The 19,266-nt window shown below is 41.8% G+C and overlaps 1 pseudogene; it reads left to right on the top strand.

Annotated features, from left to right (window-relative positions):
- Positions 1-711: 711 nt before the first annotated feature.
- Positions 712-12,598, top strand: LOC137278974 (sushi, von Willebrand factor type A, EGF and pentraxin domain-containing protein 1-like; annotated as a pseudogene).
- Positions 12,599-19,266: the final 6,668 nt, after the last annotated feature.

The raw sequence follows: 19,266 nt of genomic DNA, 5'->3' as shown, positions 1-19,266 counted from the left end.
TGGCCAGAGGCTTCTCCAGTGCATTGTTCAAACCAAAGGCAGAATAGACAAGCAGCTTTTTGAACACGGTCTTCTCCACAGGTTTATCTACACCATAAACATAATGGATAATGGATAACTAACTATATGGATGTATGTATGTATGTATGTATGTATGTATGTATGTATGTATGTATGTATGTATGTATGTATGTATGTATGTATGTATGTATGTATGTATGTATGGATGGATGGATGGATGGATGGATGGATGGATGGATGGATGGATGGATGGATGGATGGATGGATGCATGCATGTATGTCTACTGATTTGGTTCACACATGCCATCATATCCCAAATGCGTTAATTGATGCTCATTTTGGTTCTGGTGATCACTGGATAGTTCGGTCCAAAATCGAATATTTACAGAAAGCCGCCATGTAGCTGGAATATTGCTGAGTGCAGCGTTAAAGAACAAACCAACTATCAGGTAAAAGAAAAGGTTTTCAATAGAAATAAATGCTAGTGGGGACACGTTGAGGGCTGCTACGGACCTCGTCCCAGTCACGTTCAGTTTCTATCTCCACTTACAAAACCCATATTTTATTATGTTTTTACGTTTCTTTTGGTGTCAGTATATATGAAGCGAGTATTTAAATCTCTACTTGATATGCTTATAATGCCTTCCAACGTCAGCTCTACGTTATTGATGCTGCACACATGCTTTCATCATGGTTGCTAATTTGGTCCCAGCGCTGATATTATGCCTGACCTTCCTTTCCTACCAAGTGGAAGGTAAGTTAAAATTTATCTCGTTCTCTTTATACCACTAGATGGAAATGGTTCTTTTCATAAGATCATTTCCAAGCTTTCCACATCCTAAACAAGAAAGCACTATCAGTTTCAAAAGTCTAAATATACATAGGCCACTTTAAACCGCGGTGTTCTAATTTGGGTTTGGTTTCAAAGTTTCGCATAAGAGTAAAGATGGGGGTAGATGAATTGTTTGTGTATACCTGTAGGGAACACCTGTGAAGATCCGAGTCAGAACCAGCAGTCTTCAGTGAGTGTGAGTGAGTGAGTTTAGCTTTCCAGTGATCATGAGCATCGATCTGCGCAACTGGGAACCGATGACATGTGTCAGCCAAGTCAGCGAGCCTGACCACCCGATCCCGTTAGTCGCCTTTTACGACAAGCATAGTCGCCTTTTATGGCAAGCCTGGGTTGATGAAGGCCTATTCTACCCCGGGACCTTCACGGGTCAGCAGTCTTCAGCAGCTAATGGTTGTCGTAAAAGACACGGCTTACCGAACACGGTGACTTGGTCGACTCATTCAGTGGTATCCCATGTAACGTATTTGTCCCTATTTTCTAACATGTTACTCAGATGTAACGTTTAAGTTTAACTCACTCACTCACTCTATACCCGTGAAGATCCGGATTAGAATTGACCTTCAGCAGCCCATGCTTGTAAGAGGCGACTAACGGAATCTGACGGTCGAGCTCTCGTACTTGGATGGCACATGTCATCATATCCTAATTGCGAAGGTCAACGCTAATGATTTCAGTCATTTGGTTGTCTGGTCCAGACCGGATTATTTACAGACAGCCTTCAGATAGTTGGAATACTGGAGTTAAACAAACAACCACTCACTTTAACCTGCTGCGATAATCCACGGTTAAATCGATTATAGTGACGAGACGGGGTTGTTTTTCATATATAAACAACAACGTAGAATATTAGAAATTCCATTTTTTTCCAATGCACAGCCACATCTCTGCTTTTTGCTGCCTAAACTGACGAGCAAAAGAAAGTACACAGCTTGTGTTTCTTCCAGTACGATGAAAATAACAAATCTTTTGATGAAAATGTATATTAAAGCACACTGCAATACACGTGTTCTATCAGCAAAATGAAATTGCAACAACAGACAGCGATGTATTAATGACCATTGTAGAAGGTTCCTACGATGCCGGAAGGTCAAAGCTCACAGCAGTCGGTGAGTCTATGTGCCAGCAGCACGACATCGTCTTGTCACTAAGAATCGGCTTATAAATGTGATGTGGCTGCTGGTAACGTCACCGTCAACATCCGCTTGCGACGGAGAATAATCCGCACTTAGCGATCCTCTTTGGATGTTGTGACTGGGTCGATCATATGTCTGGCCTGCCATATCGAAACGGCTAAAATTGCTTGTGCACAGGACAATAAAAACAATTTTGCAAAAAATAGTACAAATGTGTTTGGTTTCTTTTTGGCAGATGAAACATACATGACAGTTGCGTTCTATACAATCGGTCCTCTTCAATAATTATATTAGTTAGAAACGCAATTTGGGATTGCATCAACAAATACACCTGTGTACTTTCTTTTACTCGTAAGTATAATTTGATTGTATTCAACCAAGGCATTTCCAGTTCACATCGGCGACATATCACATGTGATGAATATTGCAGTGCAATTATGAGCAACTTCCTGGATGGCCCACAACAGTAATTTGTATGTTTCTTAGTTGTCTGGTTAAACCCCAGTCACCATTAAAATGTGGCTCAATGCATACTTAAATAAGCTACAAAACAATTTCCACATTCTCCACTTTAAGCAGAGTTCCTATTACACTTAAGCCTACTTCCTGTTTACGGATTAGTGTCAAATGCAGTGGAATCTGTCTACTACGGACTTGCCCAGGGATGGATTCATTTGTCCGGTTTGTAAGGCCGCAATGATTGGATAACTCGTTAGTTACCGTAGACACTGCCACAAATGAGTTAGCTCCCTTTGTTAAGACAACCAACTACTCGAATTGTTCCTTTTGTGATTTATTTATGCTCAGTATATTTCTATACTTTCAGTGGAAAATGTCCGTTGACATGGTTTGCTTTTGTCACTGTAAATAACAATGTTTTCAGTCATGTCTTCTAAATTGAGAACATTGGGGAACATATCGGAACCGGTATTCTCTTCAAAATGCATAATGTCCTTCAAAGTCAGTACTTTTCTGAGTCAGTGTCCTTGACAGCTGATAGTAGAATGTCAGAGTCAGATGAAAACATTCACTTTTGTAGACATTGGGTGTGATTGTAGAGATCAAGTTTGCTAGAGGTGGATTGTCTTCTTCATCGTCGTTTTCATTTCCTTGGACAGTATGAAATCCACATTTTTTAAAGCACTTAAAAATTGTTGAATGTGTTGTCTCACGCCTTGTTAATCCAACAGAGTCACAGTCTTGCTAGCTTCACCGACATTTTCTCTGTCCTAGATCCTCGTCAGTAATGATTTCAACATATGTTTTCTATATCGAGTTTTGGAGGCACGGGTGATCCCTTCACCCAGTGGCTGTAGCGTTGCTGGCAAAAGCTTCACTTTCAACATTGCTTAGATTGCGCTCAGTCGATACAATAGTTCTTGGGAGGACGCATAGAACGTGTCCTGCCCAAATGGTGTCATGGTGACCAACATGCAAATGTAACGTATATTCCAAATAGGGAATTGTACTGGTCATCATACTGACCACTGATGTATCACGACTTCAATATGCCTGGTATAAAACTGTTTGTAAACTTTATAAAACTGTCAAGGACAACTGACAATCAATCTGTTCTCTGTTTTCCTGTTGGTCATAGCGGAAATATTCTTTGTGAAACACGCATATCCAAGATATGACAATTTATTCGTCTCACGACCCGCGAAGGTCCGTGTTGGAATATTGGCCTTCAGTATCCCATGCTTGTCGCAAGAGGCGACTAACGGGTTTGGGTGGTCAGGCTCGCTGACTTGGTTGACATATGTCATCGGTTCCCAGTTGCGCAAATCAATGGTCACGCTGTTGATCACTGGATGGTCTGGTTCAGACTCGATCATTTGAAGACCGCCGTAATATAGCTGGAATATTGCTGAGTGCGGCTTAAAACTAAACTCACTCACACACTATTAGTCTCACAATCCCTGAACTATATTATTTTCCCCACTGTCTGACCCATACTGCAATGCTGAAGCCCTTTATGAAACAAGTCTCGATTTCCTCAGGCGCAAGATTTCACATTTTACTGGGGTTTTGGGGGCGGTGGAGTAGCCTAGTGATTAAAGCGTTCGCTCGTCACGCCGACGACCAGGGTTCGATTCCCTATATGGGTAACACGTGTGATGACCATTTCTGTTGTTCCCTCTCTGGTGCTGTTAGAATATTGGTAAAATCGGAGTAAACCCATGCTCAACACTTACTCACTCAGTGGGGCTCCTTTTCAATTTGATATGACTTTATTTGTTACTATTACAATATATACGATCAGTGACTAAGATTTAGTCTATCAAAGAATAGAAAATCATTCCGAAGTCAAATACTTCTTAAAAGACGAATCCTGAAACTGTCTATAAAAGTTTTTAGCCTTTGCAAAATGCAAAAGCAGACAGTAATGAATCCTTTCCGGAAGATCTAGACTGAAAAACGGCAATTTCCACAGTAATTATTGAAAAGAATATGTAACATTTCCTTACAAACACACATTTAACGCGCATCTCTTATGTACATTAATCTCCACTTATTTAGCAAGTGTCATGTGTGGAATGAATTATCAAGAGAAATATCATGACAGACATGCTTTGTGATCCATGGGTACATGCACAGGCTAATTAGATTATACAAATATGGTCTGCACATGCACATAACAGACCGGTCTGTAAAGAAAATAGAGTCTGGACCATACAATCCAGTGATCAACATAATGAACATCGATCAATGCAATTGCAAATAGCCTAACTACCCGATCCCGTTAGTCACCTCCCACCACCATGAGTTACGGAAAATAAATTCTAAACCGGATCTGCACGAGTGCGTCTCTTACATCAAACGAGATTGATGGAGATCCTGTCGACAGTACCCACCGCCCGCTAGTCATCTGTTGCAGCGTGTACCAAACACAGAATCAAGCATATGCTCATTAGTGCTAACAGCAATACCAAGGGTTTAGCTGAATTGGAATGGTGACGCCTCGAGCTTAGGTCACCCAGCTTTCTCGAGCACCGGCATCAGGTAACATACGTAGTAATCCTGTCTGATGTAAAAACAAGCTCTTCATAAACAGGAAGCATTACCACTTTAGGAGATACGCTGACTTAAAACGCAAATTAAACGTGTGTTTCACAATCCCAGAAGCATATATTTCCTCCATGCAACAAGGCTAAGCAAACCACGAGTAGAATTTTCCGGGAATCTGCGAGCTGTAGAGCTCCTTTTCAATTTAATTATAGTTATTTGTTTCTGTCAATTCATTTTTAGAGGGTAAGCCTATACGTGAGTGTTGTTAATAAACTTTGTTGCGTCGGTCGGACAGATCCAGAGAAAAAAAGCCCGTCACACATGAGAACGGCAGGTCGATCCCCGGCCTCGTCACGTCAAAGGACGTTAATGCACATGGTACTAATTGTTACCCTTCCTGGGATTTGGGCCTTGAGAGCATAAAGCGAGGATTATCTGGTTTAGGGTCAGTATAACGTGCAATAGTGGGACCAGTGCAATAAACCCTCGTGTCCCTCACCTCAACTCATTATATTTCTCCGCTGCAAGTATCCGTCCAAGAATCTGCTGGCCAATATAAACGGTAGCCGAGTAGATGTTCCCATAACGCCAAGGTTTCTCATGTTTGTCTTGGCCTGGTACGATTATATATGATCGTTTTTCATAGAGAACGGTGCTAAAGAGCATTCACGAACGCACACATCAGCGCCTTTTCTGTTTCTTTGTTGTTTAACTCCACACACGCACTATTTCACCTAAGGCGGCACACAGTAAATCATCAACTCTGAACAAGACAACGGAGTGATCAACATCATGAGCATCTAAGTTCGCAGTTGGGATACGATGACAAGCCGCCTCTTTTTACAGATTACAAATATAAACTGACGTCAAAAAGGAATTACACACCCGGTGCTTTAGCTTTAATTTCCAAACTACAACGTATGCATTTTGATGGCGACTATCATTAGCGTTGTAAACGTGTTGTCAAAACACCACAGACATTGTTCTCAGAGTTTAACAATAATTGCTTCAGATTGTTTATGGTCGACCAGTTAGCGGCATATTGCAATACAGAGATTACCAGCGAGAATAAGCCCCTCGCATGTCGCTCAAGGAGCTTTGAACAGCACAGACCATCGTCATTCTAATTAGACGCGTGAACCAGGCTGGCTAGACATCTAACATTCCCAGAACTGCAGGACCCAGAGTGACCTCCACGCAAAATGACCATCAACTGCGATTTCTCAACAACATGCTCAAGTTGAACTGCTCACAGTCGTCACTCAGGTCTATCGACATGTCGTTAATATGGCAACATTCACTGATTCGGCCTCGACGGTTTAGGTACATTAGGAGCTCTAACGTTGTATTTGACTACGATCGATGCCTGTGGTGTTTCGGCAGCTCGTGCACATCTGTGACTTGTAAGTCAAGACACGAAAATATCTACATCGTGTAAAAAGAATCCCAAAGTACCCAGTGTGTACTTGCTTTTGTACCTCAGTTCATGTGTACAAGCGCGTGTTAAAGCTAACTTGTTCTAAGTTCTACTAAACCAAATCAGAATCCGTAGAGTAGCAAATATTTCCCTCAGGGTGCCCTCAGTACTGATCGACATGTCAAACCATTGATTACAGAACAGTCTCTTTTTGTTGTTTACTTGGTTCCGTCTTGTTGCGCAACTTAGCGCTACAACCATTCCAGAATTTTTAGACTGTCATCTAACTGACTGCATAAATAATAATCAGTATGATTTGATAAGTTTACGCACTTGTATATTGCAACACTAAGCTCCTTCTAATCCTAGCAAACACGTCGTATAGCGGGCTCTGTCGCACGGCGAACTCTAACAAACGGAAACCTGGAAATCGTGGAAAACGAAACTCTGCCGCTAACATTTGGCGATCTGACGGAACTGATATTACATCAACCTCAACTACATTGAATAAGCGCACCTAAAAGATTTAACCAGTGAGCCAGATGCATTATGAATCATTTTACGACCTCATCAAACAGGGGCAGTCAGTGATTCCATAGTTAAAGCACGCTGCCTGAACCTTGACATAAAGTATAGAAAGACGGTGTTATTAAAGTTTAAAATCACAAATCATTTGTAAATACCATTTTCTTTTCTTACATATATATTGTTATGCAATGCAATTATGATGCAATTATGCAATGGCTGTTGATGGCTTAGTTGATTACAATCAAATTACGTTATTACAGTATTCAACTGGAAAATATATTATGTGGTTGTGTGTCTATGCATTACTTTTTTTATTGACAGGGAACTGCCCTTTTGGACGCTGGGGAAAGGACTGTCGTCGACGATGCAACTCAAGATGCGTCGGACGTTGGTGCGAGGTGTCGTCAGGGAACTGCAAACTTGCGTCGATCGTTTCTATGGAGACCGCTGCGAACAGCGTTGTTGGAACTGTGGAGGATTTGGCAGGTGTTACAGGGACGGTAGATGCATATATGGCTGTTCAGCCGGGTTCGCTAGACCGATTTGTTTCAGCAGTACGTTGGTGACTTCGCGATGGATTTACTTTTCTGTCCAGTAAACGAAAGTATACACTTGAAAAAAAAAGTTTTGACAAAAACATTAACGTTTAGAAAACGGAATCAATGCGCTTCAGTGACTTTCTCTCATATTCACCTTTAGGATGTACCGATGTGTTTTGGCCATTACGTGTATTTTCTTTAGCAAAACATACTGTTATTCCCCGGGATGGTTTTTACAAATGTACCAATATATAGCAACAACTGTATCATTAGGTTCTGTGATGATGATTCATGTTTGTTTTTACAAAATGGTTTCGAAATGGAACGTTTCAACAATTGTAAATCCTGATGGTTTTACCTAATATTAAACTACCGGGCAAAAGAGAGTGGTCAGTTTGAAAGTAACTGTAATTAAAACTAAATTCTGACACAGGTTTGAATTCAAACAGAATATACTTCTCACAAAAAATCAAGCAACAAGTGTTTTCAGTGTAGTATCATTATCAGTCTCCATAGTGATTTTGCCGGCATATTTCTGAAAGGTAAATATTCAAAGAATACATAACCGTTAGTGATTTTCAAACTGATTTATCTCATAACATTAATAGCATCACCCGAATACATTCATCCTCAGGAACAACCTCTAAAATGTGTGGCATGAATGTAAACCACATTCAGCACATGCAGTCTGACACAACACATGCAAAGGTAAAACCTATCTGTAATCATTCCTGTGACACAACAGCGGACCTTAACTTCAGTTTTAGTTATGATAATGCCCGTCCATGGATGATAATGCCCAAGAAAGAGTTGTTCATGATGTTGTTTAGATGAGCAACATTACGCACATAGGCTGGCCTCTAAGGTCACCTGATCGTAATCCCATTGAACCTGTTTGGGACATTATTGGAACTTGTGTTTAAGGTCTCCATGTTCACCACAGACGCTGGATGAACTTGAACAGGCGTTACAGATAGAATGGCAGAACTTTCCACAACAGCAACTTTAAAGGCTCATTTGGTGAATGGAAAGACGTGTAGACACTTGCTTGCACACGTGCTCACGATGGCCATATGGTTTACCAAACACTCTTTCACTGTCCAAAACTGACTTCAACCTTAATGTTAATATTTTGCTTCATCAATATAACACATTTTGCACGATTGTTTCACGGGTTCATGCTTTCAATGAGTTGGAAGTCTATTATTGCTCAATACCATTTCATTTCTTTTGGTGAGTACGTATGTTTATGTTTCACCTTAATACTATTGCATCATTCAATGACTTGCAATTTCACTATTGAAAATGTAATGAGGCCACAAATATGTGTTACTTAACTTTTTGTGAGTACATTTTCGCCAAAACTTAACATGGGCGCGAAAACAGCGCAACTGTCCGAAAACTATGTAAAAAAAGAGTAATTTTGAAACGTAATTGTAGGACACTGGTCCAAATGCACGGACATGATTGTGGTGGAAAAAATCAAAGACAAAAAAAAAACATAAAACAAAATAAAATAATATAACATAACTAAATAAAAAAGCCAGAACAACCGAACATGCCAAAATTAATGCAAGCACATCGAGACTATCGGTAATCTGAATGACCAATATGGGGACTTCACAAAGTTAGCTGGCGAAACTTCCCCCAGGCCGTCGTTAGAACACTGATAAACCGTTACCAACAAATTTGAATGGCCCAATATCGCCCAAGATCGGGAAGACCGAGAGTCACGATACCGCTATCTGGCAGGTCTGTCATATCTGTGAAGGCGACGTCGTCGACGGTGACAGCGCTAAGGCACGCAATTAACAGACTAACAGTCTTCGATCTTTGGTAAGGCTGGTATAGGAGCCTACCACCTTTCCGTGGAACGGCCCTGACCCAGTTACACCTATTACGCAGATTGCAACGGGTACGAAATATACATCGGTGGCAGCGATGTGACTGAGAGAAAGCGCTCTGTATAGATGAAAGTAGGTTCAGTCGGGTCAAAAACGATGACAGAGTTATTTTTTTTTCGACGTAGAGGCTAGCGAATGGTGCCAAACTGCGTTCAGGAAGTTCATCCGTTCGATGATGGAAGCTTCATAGTATGGAGTGGAATTTGTGACCAGAGAACAAAACTGTTTATCATCTGAATGCCCATCGATGCAAGGATGAAGTGATGAGACCTTTTTGGCCTCTATAGAAAAACCTCCAAGTGGAGTCATTTTGCAGCACAACAACGGAAGGTCTCACACCGCCCATTCTCTTCCCACAGAGGTTACTTGTCATATCTTCCTACGAACCTCTGTTCTAATACGGCCATAATTCGCGGTTCTCATAAAATCCACTAGCGGCCAAAAAGGGCAGCAGATTTATTGCCCTTTTTTCTGTCCAATCAGAACACGTGTTACATCGACCTAGATTCAACTTGACAAATGCAAGCAATGTGGAGAAACATAACTGAGTTCTGTCTAGAAGAAGCATTTGAGTATCGCGCTTGGGAAGAAGTTCTAGTTTTCACGATGCATCCGGAAATTACCGAGAACTTGCGAACGATCACTTTTGAAACAAGGTCGCTGATTGCATTACTAAATCTGATTGCCTCCAATCACGAGTCTTGAACACTCGCACCATGAAAGGGTCGTATTAGCACAGAGGTTACGTGGGAAGATATGACAAGTAACCTCTGTGGGAAGAGAATGCACAGCGCCAGAACCGCCCAAGAATGTCTGCACAACGTTAGCGGCAACGTATTGCCAGTGCTTTCGCAAGACAAGAACCCCTTTGAACATCTGTGGGGTCATCGTGATCGTTGACATAGCGAACAAACTCTTTTGGGCTTGAGGAACATAATTCCCCCCTGACGTCATCCGCCGACTGACGACGTCAATGAAGAGACGTGTGTTGGTGTGTGTGGATATCCAGGGTGGTCACACTCGCTATTGATGACGTGCCTACTAATGAGTGTTTCGCTATATGACACTTTTTATGTATTTTTCTATGAACTCTGATGTGTATAATCTATACTTGACTCTTGACTCAAGTATTGCTGCAAATACAATATCAGCATTATAATGAATTTCAGTCAGATTATTGGAAAGTGATATGTTTGTATAATAATTATCATTAATCTCACATTTTTCTTTGTCTCTATTTTATGGTCAACTCAAGTCAGTGATAACTTTCTTTTGACCGATAGTTTACATATTAAGTATCATTACTGAGTTATATTTGGGCGGAAAATATCAACAGGATGGAAACAGCCGCCGAAAGACAAACAAAAACACAACACAACAAAAAAAACACAACCATGTTTGCACATAGAGTTGCCGTTGATTTGAGTGCCGTATAAATCTTCAGAGACTAACCGTGGACAACCAGCTCCTATCGCCAATATGGTAGTCAATGGAGGATATACAAACTATGGAGACCGAACTACTTACAGATGTGTCAGTTGTTAAACTGGGGTCGGGAGTGGAACGAGCACCTGTCAAGAGAACGGAACCTGGACTCAACCGAGACTAGTCTGCAACAGTAGGTATTGATACACAGCTAGAGAGGATGGAATCAACTGGACTATAAGGCTTCAGATTTCGGCTGTTTGTCTTTTACCCTTTTTGAAATTTAATGTGGAGAAACAACTCCTGTAAATAGGATAGTCAATAATGGCGCTGTTTCTTTTTAAATCTTCAGAGATTGATTGTGGACAACCAACCCCTATCACCAACATGCTAGTCAGTGGAGGACGTACACACTATGGAGACCGAGCTACTTACAGATGTGCCAATGGTTACACTGGAGTCGGGAGTGGAACGAGCACCTGTCAAGAGAACGGAACCTGGACTCGACCGAGACTAGTCTGCAACAGTAAGTATTGATACACAGCTAGAGAGGATGGAATCAACTGGACTACGAGTAAGGGCTTCAGATTTCGGCTGTTTGTCTTTTACCCTTTTTGAAATTTAATGTGGAGAAACAACTCCTGTAAATAGGATAGTCAACGATGGCGCTGTTTCTTTTTAAATCTTCAGAGATTGACTGTGGACAACCAACCCCTATCACCAACATGCTAGTCAGTGGAGGACGTACACACTATGGAGACCGAGCTACTTATAGATGCGTCAATGGTTACACTGTGGTCGGGAATGGAACGAGCACCTGTCAAGAGAACGGAACCTGGACTCGACCGAGATTAGTCTGCAACAGTAAGTATTGTTATACAGAGAGACAGAACGGAATGTACCAACCACCATTATGTCAAATTTCATGCGTATCAAATAGTATCGTTTGTATCAACGTGTTTTGTGAAATTGTATAATTTATTTTACGCATGCATTCGTATTCGACACTCCACTGACTTTCTCTTTCCTATAGAAGCATCTTGTAAAGACGACTATTCCATCTGCCAAAAGAGTTTAGAGAGCTGTTGTGCTCCGGGTATAAGCGAGGTGTGTAAGAAGACCTGTGGAGCTTGTGAAGACACAAATTCAGGTGGGGGTAGCCTTGTAATTAATGCATTCGTTCATCACGCCGAAAGCATTAATCGTTCGATTTCCCAGTCGAAAGTGTGAAGCACATTCCTGATGTCCCTGGATTCCTGATGTGAAGATGTTGCTGGAATATTGCTAAAAGAGCTGTAAAACTAAAATCACTTCCCCGCTAAGCTGTTACAACAAAAGTAACACATTACCCGCATATGGTACAATGGAACACCAGAGTTGTTAGGGCGAAAAACAACAACAACATTTTGACTGAAATTCTTGCACAAGTTTAAGCAATCCATTAAATGATAATTGATGGAATATTACTAAATGCAGTGTCAAACCAAAACCACACACCTGTTTTCTCATTCTCAGTGTCTGCAGAACCATGCGGTGACCCTGAGCGATGGGGGTGGCACTGCGGTCAAGCTTGCTCCACTGCCTGTAGGGAACGACGGTGTGACGGAATATCGGGACACTGTCTCGGGGATTGCGCGGTCGGCCACTACGGCGCGGCCTGTGACCTACATTGTGAGAACTATGATGGAGGAGGGTGCTTCAAGAATGGAACTTGTCGCACAGGATGCAGACATAGATGTAGAGGGCCACAATGTGATCACATTGATTAAACATTCTGCATCACTCCGGTAATGAAGGGGCGGTGCGGACGCTTGGTGGCTAAAGCGTTGGCACGTCATGCTGAAGGCCCAGGTTCGAATCCCAAATGGGTGCAGTGTGTCTATTCCACTTTTAGCATATACCTGCAATATCACGGCGGGAAACACCAGAAATGGGCCTCACCCATTGTATCCATATGGGGAATCGAACGTGGCTCTTCGGGTTTACGAGCAAGTGCTTTAACCACAAGGTTAACCCAGCGCCCCTAATCTGCAGTCACTTTGTCGATTCGGAAACAAAATGACCAGACACACAGCTCGTGTGCCTTTAAACGTCATTAAATGTTACAGGGAAGGCAAAATTTCTATATAATTATGACTAACACTTACTTACTATGTCACTCATACTGCATGGACATGTATATAGTAATTGTTTTGAAGTCTGATGAAGTATTTTGTAAGAACTTAAATCTGAAATGTCCAGAACGTTTACTCCGGGATGTCCAGTTCCTTGTGAAATCATTCAGGAAAGACATAAGGATCGGAATAAAGGGTTAACTAGTCAGTGTTACAAACTTATGTCTGTTTATATATAGATACCGTTACGAACGGTGGTCACCCAGAAAACAAGGTAAGAATGCAGAACCAACAAAGGGAGGTACTAAACATTACAGAGCTGAACCGTGGATGCAACAGAGTATAGAGGAGATTTAACGAAACGTATACCCTGGAGATATCGAGGATGACTTGAGAGCACATCAGATCATACATGACAGTACATCGGACTATAGTGTACAATAGAGATCATACTCTAGTACACGAGACCATAACTGAGAGTACATCAGGACATATGAGAGTACACCAGACCATACAAGTTACGGTTACGGTTAATAATTTGCTATGAGAAATGGTATAAGAAATCCCGTATGAACCAGCAAAATATAATGACAAGTCTAGAAATATCTAATAATATGTATTGAGCAGACAAATAGCAAGATGCAACTATTCACAATAGAAGTTTCTAGTGCAATGCATCTGAATCACATCTATAATAATGGGTCACAAATATAATTTCAACTCAACAAAGTTTTGGTTTTCAGTGAGAAACAGTTCTAATGATGTTTCACAGCGGGCGGTCTTGAATGTAGGTCAAGTGTTGACGAAGAGGCAGACAGACGTAGGTAGGCCGAATGATGACACAACTCAACTATAACTCCGAGTTGTGTGCGTGTGTGTGTCCCGTCAACACAACAACCAACCTTATATATACAGTCACTGATTCTTGAACATTCGAGCATAGCGCCACCGCTTCGCCATTAACTTTCTCGTTCGGCCTCGTGTTTTCCAACAGTCAAAACACATACTCATATACAGAAGAGCGCCTAAAGGGGGGCAACTCTAAAGCGCTACCTTAAAAGGCGTGCCGCTAAAATACTATTACCGTGATGCGAAAAGTGACCCATAGTAACTATCACTCAAAACTCTATACATTGTGACTCAAAAATAACTATCGCTTAATCAACAATAATACAAATTACAGAAAACACACTCTCGTAACGGTTCATGGGAGTACACCAAACCATACATTAGGCCATACACGAGTGAGTGAGTGAGTTTAGGTTTAAGCCGCACTCAGAAATATTGCAGCTATATGGAGGCGGTCTGTAAATAATCGAGTCTGGACCTGACAATCCTGCGATAAACATCATGAGATTCGATTGGGAACCGATGACAGGTGTCAACCAATTCAGCGAGCCTGACCACCCGATCCCGTTCGACGCCTCTTACGACAAGCATAGTCGCTTTTCACGGCAAGCATGGGTTGCTGAAGGCCTATTCTACGGCGGACCTTCACTGGTCACACCATACATGAGAGTACATTAGACCATACATGAGAATACATAAAAAAATATGGGAGTACATCAGATCTTCTGGCATTATGACTGAATTTGATTGTAATGTCCATCATGTGAGCTCTCCGCATCTCATGTTTCACTGGCTGCATGCGTCTTATCACCATGACATACAGCCGATATGCCAGCAACAAGTTACAACTCCAGGGCAGTGTGTGTTGACGCAACCTCCTCTTGTGGCCGCCCCTTGTGTTGTTAGACCCGTGATGGAATTGTGCATCCAGTTGTGGTTTTTGTTACTGCTGGAGTCCTTGTTGCTTGACAGAGGATCAGGTAATGATTTCTACTCAGGAGTTCATTATAAATAATTAATACCTGCGACGTATACTTCCCTTGCAGCTAGAATCGACTACACATGTGATTATTGTCAAGTAATGCTGCACGGTAGAGTGTTCGGTTCTAGCTATACTCATAAAAAATAAGGCTGCACAATATGCTTATAATATATATACACATAATATACTGTGGTTTGAGTCATAGTCATAAGAAGTAACAACGTTAAATATTAACTCACTCACCCACAAAAAGTGTACTGTACGGCTTTGGTCATCCAGTCACAAGAAGTAACATTGCAGAATATACTGTACGGCTTTGGTCATCCAGTCACAAGAAGTAACACTGCGGAGTACGGATTTGTACGGATTTGTCCTTACAGTCATGTTAAACAACACTGCACATCATATTGTGCGGTCTTTGGTCATACAGTCAAATAAGAAGTAACTATGGATTCGAATGTACGTTTCGAGACGGGGATGTACTTTGTATTAACCTCTTACAGGTCATCCTGTGGACAGCTGTCAGGACCAATACACACAAGAATGTCAACAATATGTGACTATGACCCTGTGTAATTACCCAGGCATCACCGCAGCGTGTAGACACACGTGTGCAGCCTGTGTGGATCCCGTGGGTGAGTATATCCACTTGGGGTACTCAAACTTAGAGATACATTGAGTTTGAACGGAACTACCGACGGGAGTTTGGGCTCGAATGGCTCCCCAGTGCTTGTCGTAGGAGGCGACTATTTGTCATTGTTTTTCGATTTAGTGCGATGTCCATAATATACATATTTCATACAATGTGAAGACAAAAGATTTAATACCTAGACTGTATGGAGAAAGACTGGGCTTAAGTAGTAAGGTATGCAAGGACTGATGCCAAAATAGCAGTTATCTCTGGTGGAGTAGCCTCGTGGTTAAAGCGTCCAATCGTCACATCGATGACCCAGGACTTGTCAGCTCGGAGTCAGTATACTGTGTCTGAGTGGGATATTCGTGCTTAACTGCGGCATTACAACCATGTTCGTTATAACTGTTAGCCCTTTACAGCTATGTTCGTTACATCCATTTGTTCGTTACAACCATGTTCGTTACAATCGTGTTCGTCATAACTGTTATTTCGTACAAGCATGTTCGTTATATCCGTTAGTTCGTTACAACCGTTAGATCGCAATTTGCTGTATATAATATGGAAACATACAGCTAATGTAAACACAAAGGAAACATGACTAATATATATATTGCAGCACCCTGCGAGGACCCCAAAAGATGGGGGCGTCACTGTGATCACCTTTGTAACGCCGCTTGCTCTGGACGACGATGTCACAGAATGTCGGGGTTCTGTCACGGGAGGTGCAGGGACGGACTCTATGGCCTGGCCTGTGAACTTCACTGTGAGAACTGTATGGATGGACAGTGCAACAGAGTTGGGACATGTCTTTCCGGGTGTAAGCCCGGGTGGAGGGGTACGCGCTGTGATCAGAACGATTGAAATGGAACGGTTGGTGATACAGTTGTTCGTCCAGGGAAAAGAGTACATGTTTCTTTTTAAACATATGTCATTGTCCAAGAAGTCAGAGGCATTGCGCACAAATGAGCCAAACGTTGTCGCCTTATTGGCAGGAATTGTCTCTCGACCGAAGACACTACTGTCGGAATCCACAGATAGAGATTTGGTACCATGGTATTTGTAATGTAATGTTTGTGGTGGATTGCATCAAACTGACTGACGTAGATCAGCACACAGAAAATGTCACACTGAGAATCAAATACATATGTAACAAACCTAGCCCGACATCATTATACATGTCACATCTTAGTTACAGTCATCAGCAACACTGTTTTTAGTATAAATCTGTGCATCACTTGCTTGATAACGCTGTCTGAACCTACACAGAAACGTCTCTCTCACTGTAATAAAGAGGCAACTCATCCATCTATTGTTATCCTTCTTTGTATCTATCGTCTAGTCAGACCCTGTCTGAACCTACACCGAAACGTCTCTCTCACTGTAATAAAGAGGTAACTCATCCATCTATTGTTATCCTTCTTTGTATCTATCGTCTAGTCAAACCCTGTCTGAACCTACACCGAAACGTCTCTCTCACTGTAATAAAGAGGTAACTCATCCATCTATTGTTATCCTTCTTTGTATCTATCGTCTAGTCAAACCCTGTCTGAACCTACACCGAAACGTCTCTCTCACTGTAATAAAGAGGCAACTCATCCATCTATTGTTATCCTTCTTTGTATCTATCGTCTAGTCAGACCCTGTCTGAACCTACACCGAAACGTCTCTCTCACTGTAATAAAGAGGTAACTCATCCATCTATTGTTATCCTTCTTTGTATCTATCGTCTAGTCAGACCCTGTCTGAACCTACACCGAAACGTCTCTCTCACTGTAATAAAGAGGCAACTCAGCCATCTATTCTTATATACGGCTGCAATATATACTCCAAATGAAAAGTATGTGAACATTCTGAAATTTAATACTCATACAGAAAGTTATACTTAGTGAGGTCATGTATACTCTAAAGAAAATAAAACCTTTTGTGCTCTGTCTTCAACGAATATGGATTCAGTTGCTTCACTGCAGGTTCTAGCATGTCGTTTAACGTGTCCATTAAGAGCACAAAAGTTCCATTTACCTTACATTATAAATGACCTCAATTTCATTATAAATGACCTCACCACGTATATATATATATATTATTTAGTAAATAAGGCTTTGGTTGGGCCCTTAGCTCTTGCTACTATTACCCCTACTACTTAACGTGTGTTGGAGGTAACACTGTGCCTATGTCACGTTTATATCAATGAAACAGTTTAACGTGAACCGCCTATGATCTCTTTGGTGTTCGTAATAAAGGCTTGCTGGGCTTTTTGTATCCCCTGTTCTATGTACTTTTTTTCCTCATCCTCGCTGATAGCAGACTTACGAGATTTGGACCGAATATCTTGTTTCATTCCGTTATATTTTGTGAGTTCAGAGTGGATTGAACGAAACTCCTCTTCTGAGATCTTACTATCAGAGAGTGCCGTGGAAATACGTCCACTTACTGTGTTGAGCTTTGCTTCGGCCAGAACCCTGATCTCGTCGTGTTTCAATGCCTTACGATGCAGTCTGCGTGATACTAACTTAAGCGCCAACCCTAACACCCCTGCCACCCCAGCTGTTATTTCAATACCTAGCACTATAGGTGCAGCCACGATGGTAGCCAACAACCCAACACCTGCCGCCCCTAGTCCCATGCTGGTTGCCATAAGGGTAGTGTCAGCCCCGTCCACGATATTGAAAGCTCTATGGTACTTTTTACATAGTGCTTTCCGCGTGTCACGGTCTTGTTCTAGTTGACGTTTCACATCACATAACTGCCTCAAGCGGAACCCATCTACGGTTTCCAGCGTCTTCGCTACTTCCTCTACGACTGGGTACAGACCCATCCTATAATATATATTTTGAAAGATATTTTAATTGGGTTTCAGTTAATAGTCTATCAATGTATTTGAAGTCTACAAGATCTAGACTATTAGTCAGGGTAATAGGTGAGAGGCTAATATACCTTTCTGTTGTAATAAAAACCCCACTGAGGCTTATTAAGTGGTTTATAGAACCCGTGGTATCCCGTTGTATAACAATACGACAATATTGTTGCATGTGTTCGTTAGACCAGTGTATTGACACCCCGGGTAAAATTTGGTGTACTGTTGGGGGGTTTTCATTGAATAAATACGTAAAGACGACTTCTATGATGAGTGTGAAAGGGGGGAATAGTCTATCAGGATTACAGCTAAATGTTAATCTATTGTTTGACCCAGTACTTAACCCCTTTTTTTCCCCGTCCCCAATAGTTATCATGCGTAATTCACTCTCCGGAATGAAATCCCCGGCCCAGATACCGTTGTTCCTAATCTTAGAGATATCCCCCCATTCGTCTAATGTGAGATAAGGTGAGGCGAGTGTTAAGTTGATCAACCATTTGGGCTCTTTTAAATCTGATAACGACACCCGTCTGTACACGTTGTCTTTGAAGTGCAGGATATATAAGGCGTCTTCCTCACCAGGCTGATCGAATCCCTCCGTATCTCCTAGGTCGTTAAGCGTAGTGTTGGGATGACTGGTCATTATTATACTATTACGATATAATTTCCAACTGGTTTTCTGATAATAATTCAGGGGTGAACTTCATACCCATGAAGTGTATGTTGTCAGGCAGGAAGATCTTGGTTAGTGATATCTTGTTTTCCACGATCACGTTGACCCCCTGCAGACTGGTGTTGGAGCCGACACTCACCCGCACGTAAACGTTGCAAACTTGATACTGGTGTCGTTTCACCCACCCGAGTTTGATCCCCTTCACGATCTCGACATCATTCACCGATGGTTCCCCTAGGTAGACTTTGATGATCAGTGTTGAGTTTGCCGGTAGACTCTCTAGTATCTTGACCACGCCTTCGAATTCAGACACCAACTGCAATGCCACGTT

The sequence above is a fragment of the Haliotis asinina genome, chromosome 3 (genome assembly GCF_037392515.1).
Source record: "Haliotis asinina isolate JCU_RB_2024 chromosome 3, JCU_Hal_asi_v2, whole genome shotgun sequence".
In the NCBI taxonomy this organism is placed as follows: domain Eukaryota; kingdom Metazoa; phylum Mollusca; class Gastropoda; order Lepetellida; family Haliotidae; genus Haliotis; species Haliotis asinina.
Note: the sequence above shows the minus strand (reverse complement) of the source record. Positions and strands in the feature narration are given on the sequence as shown.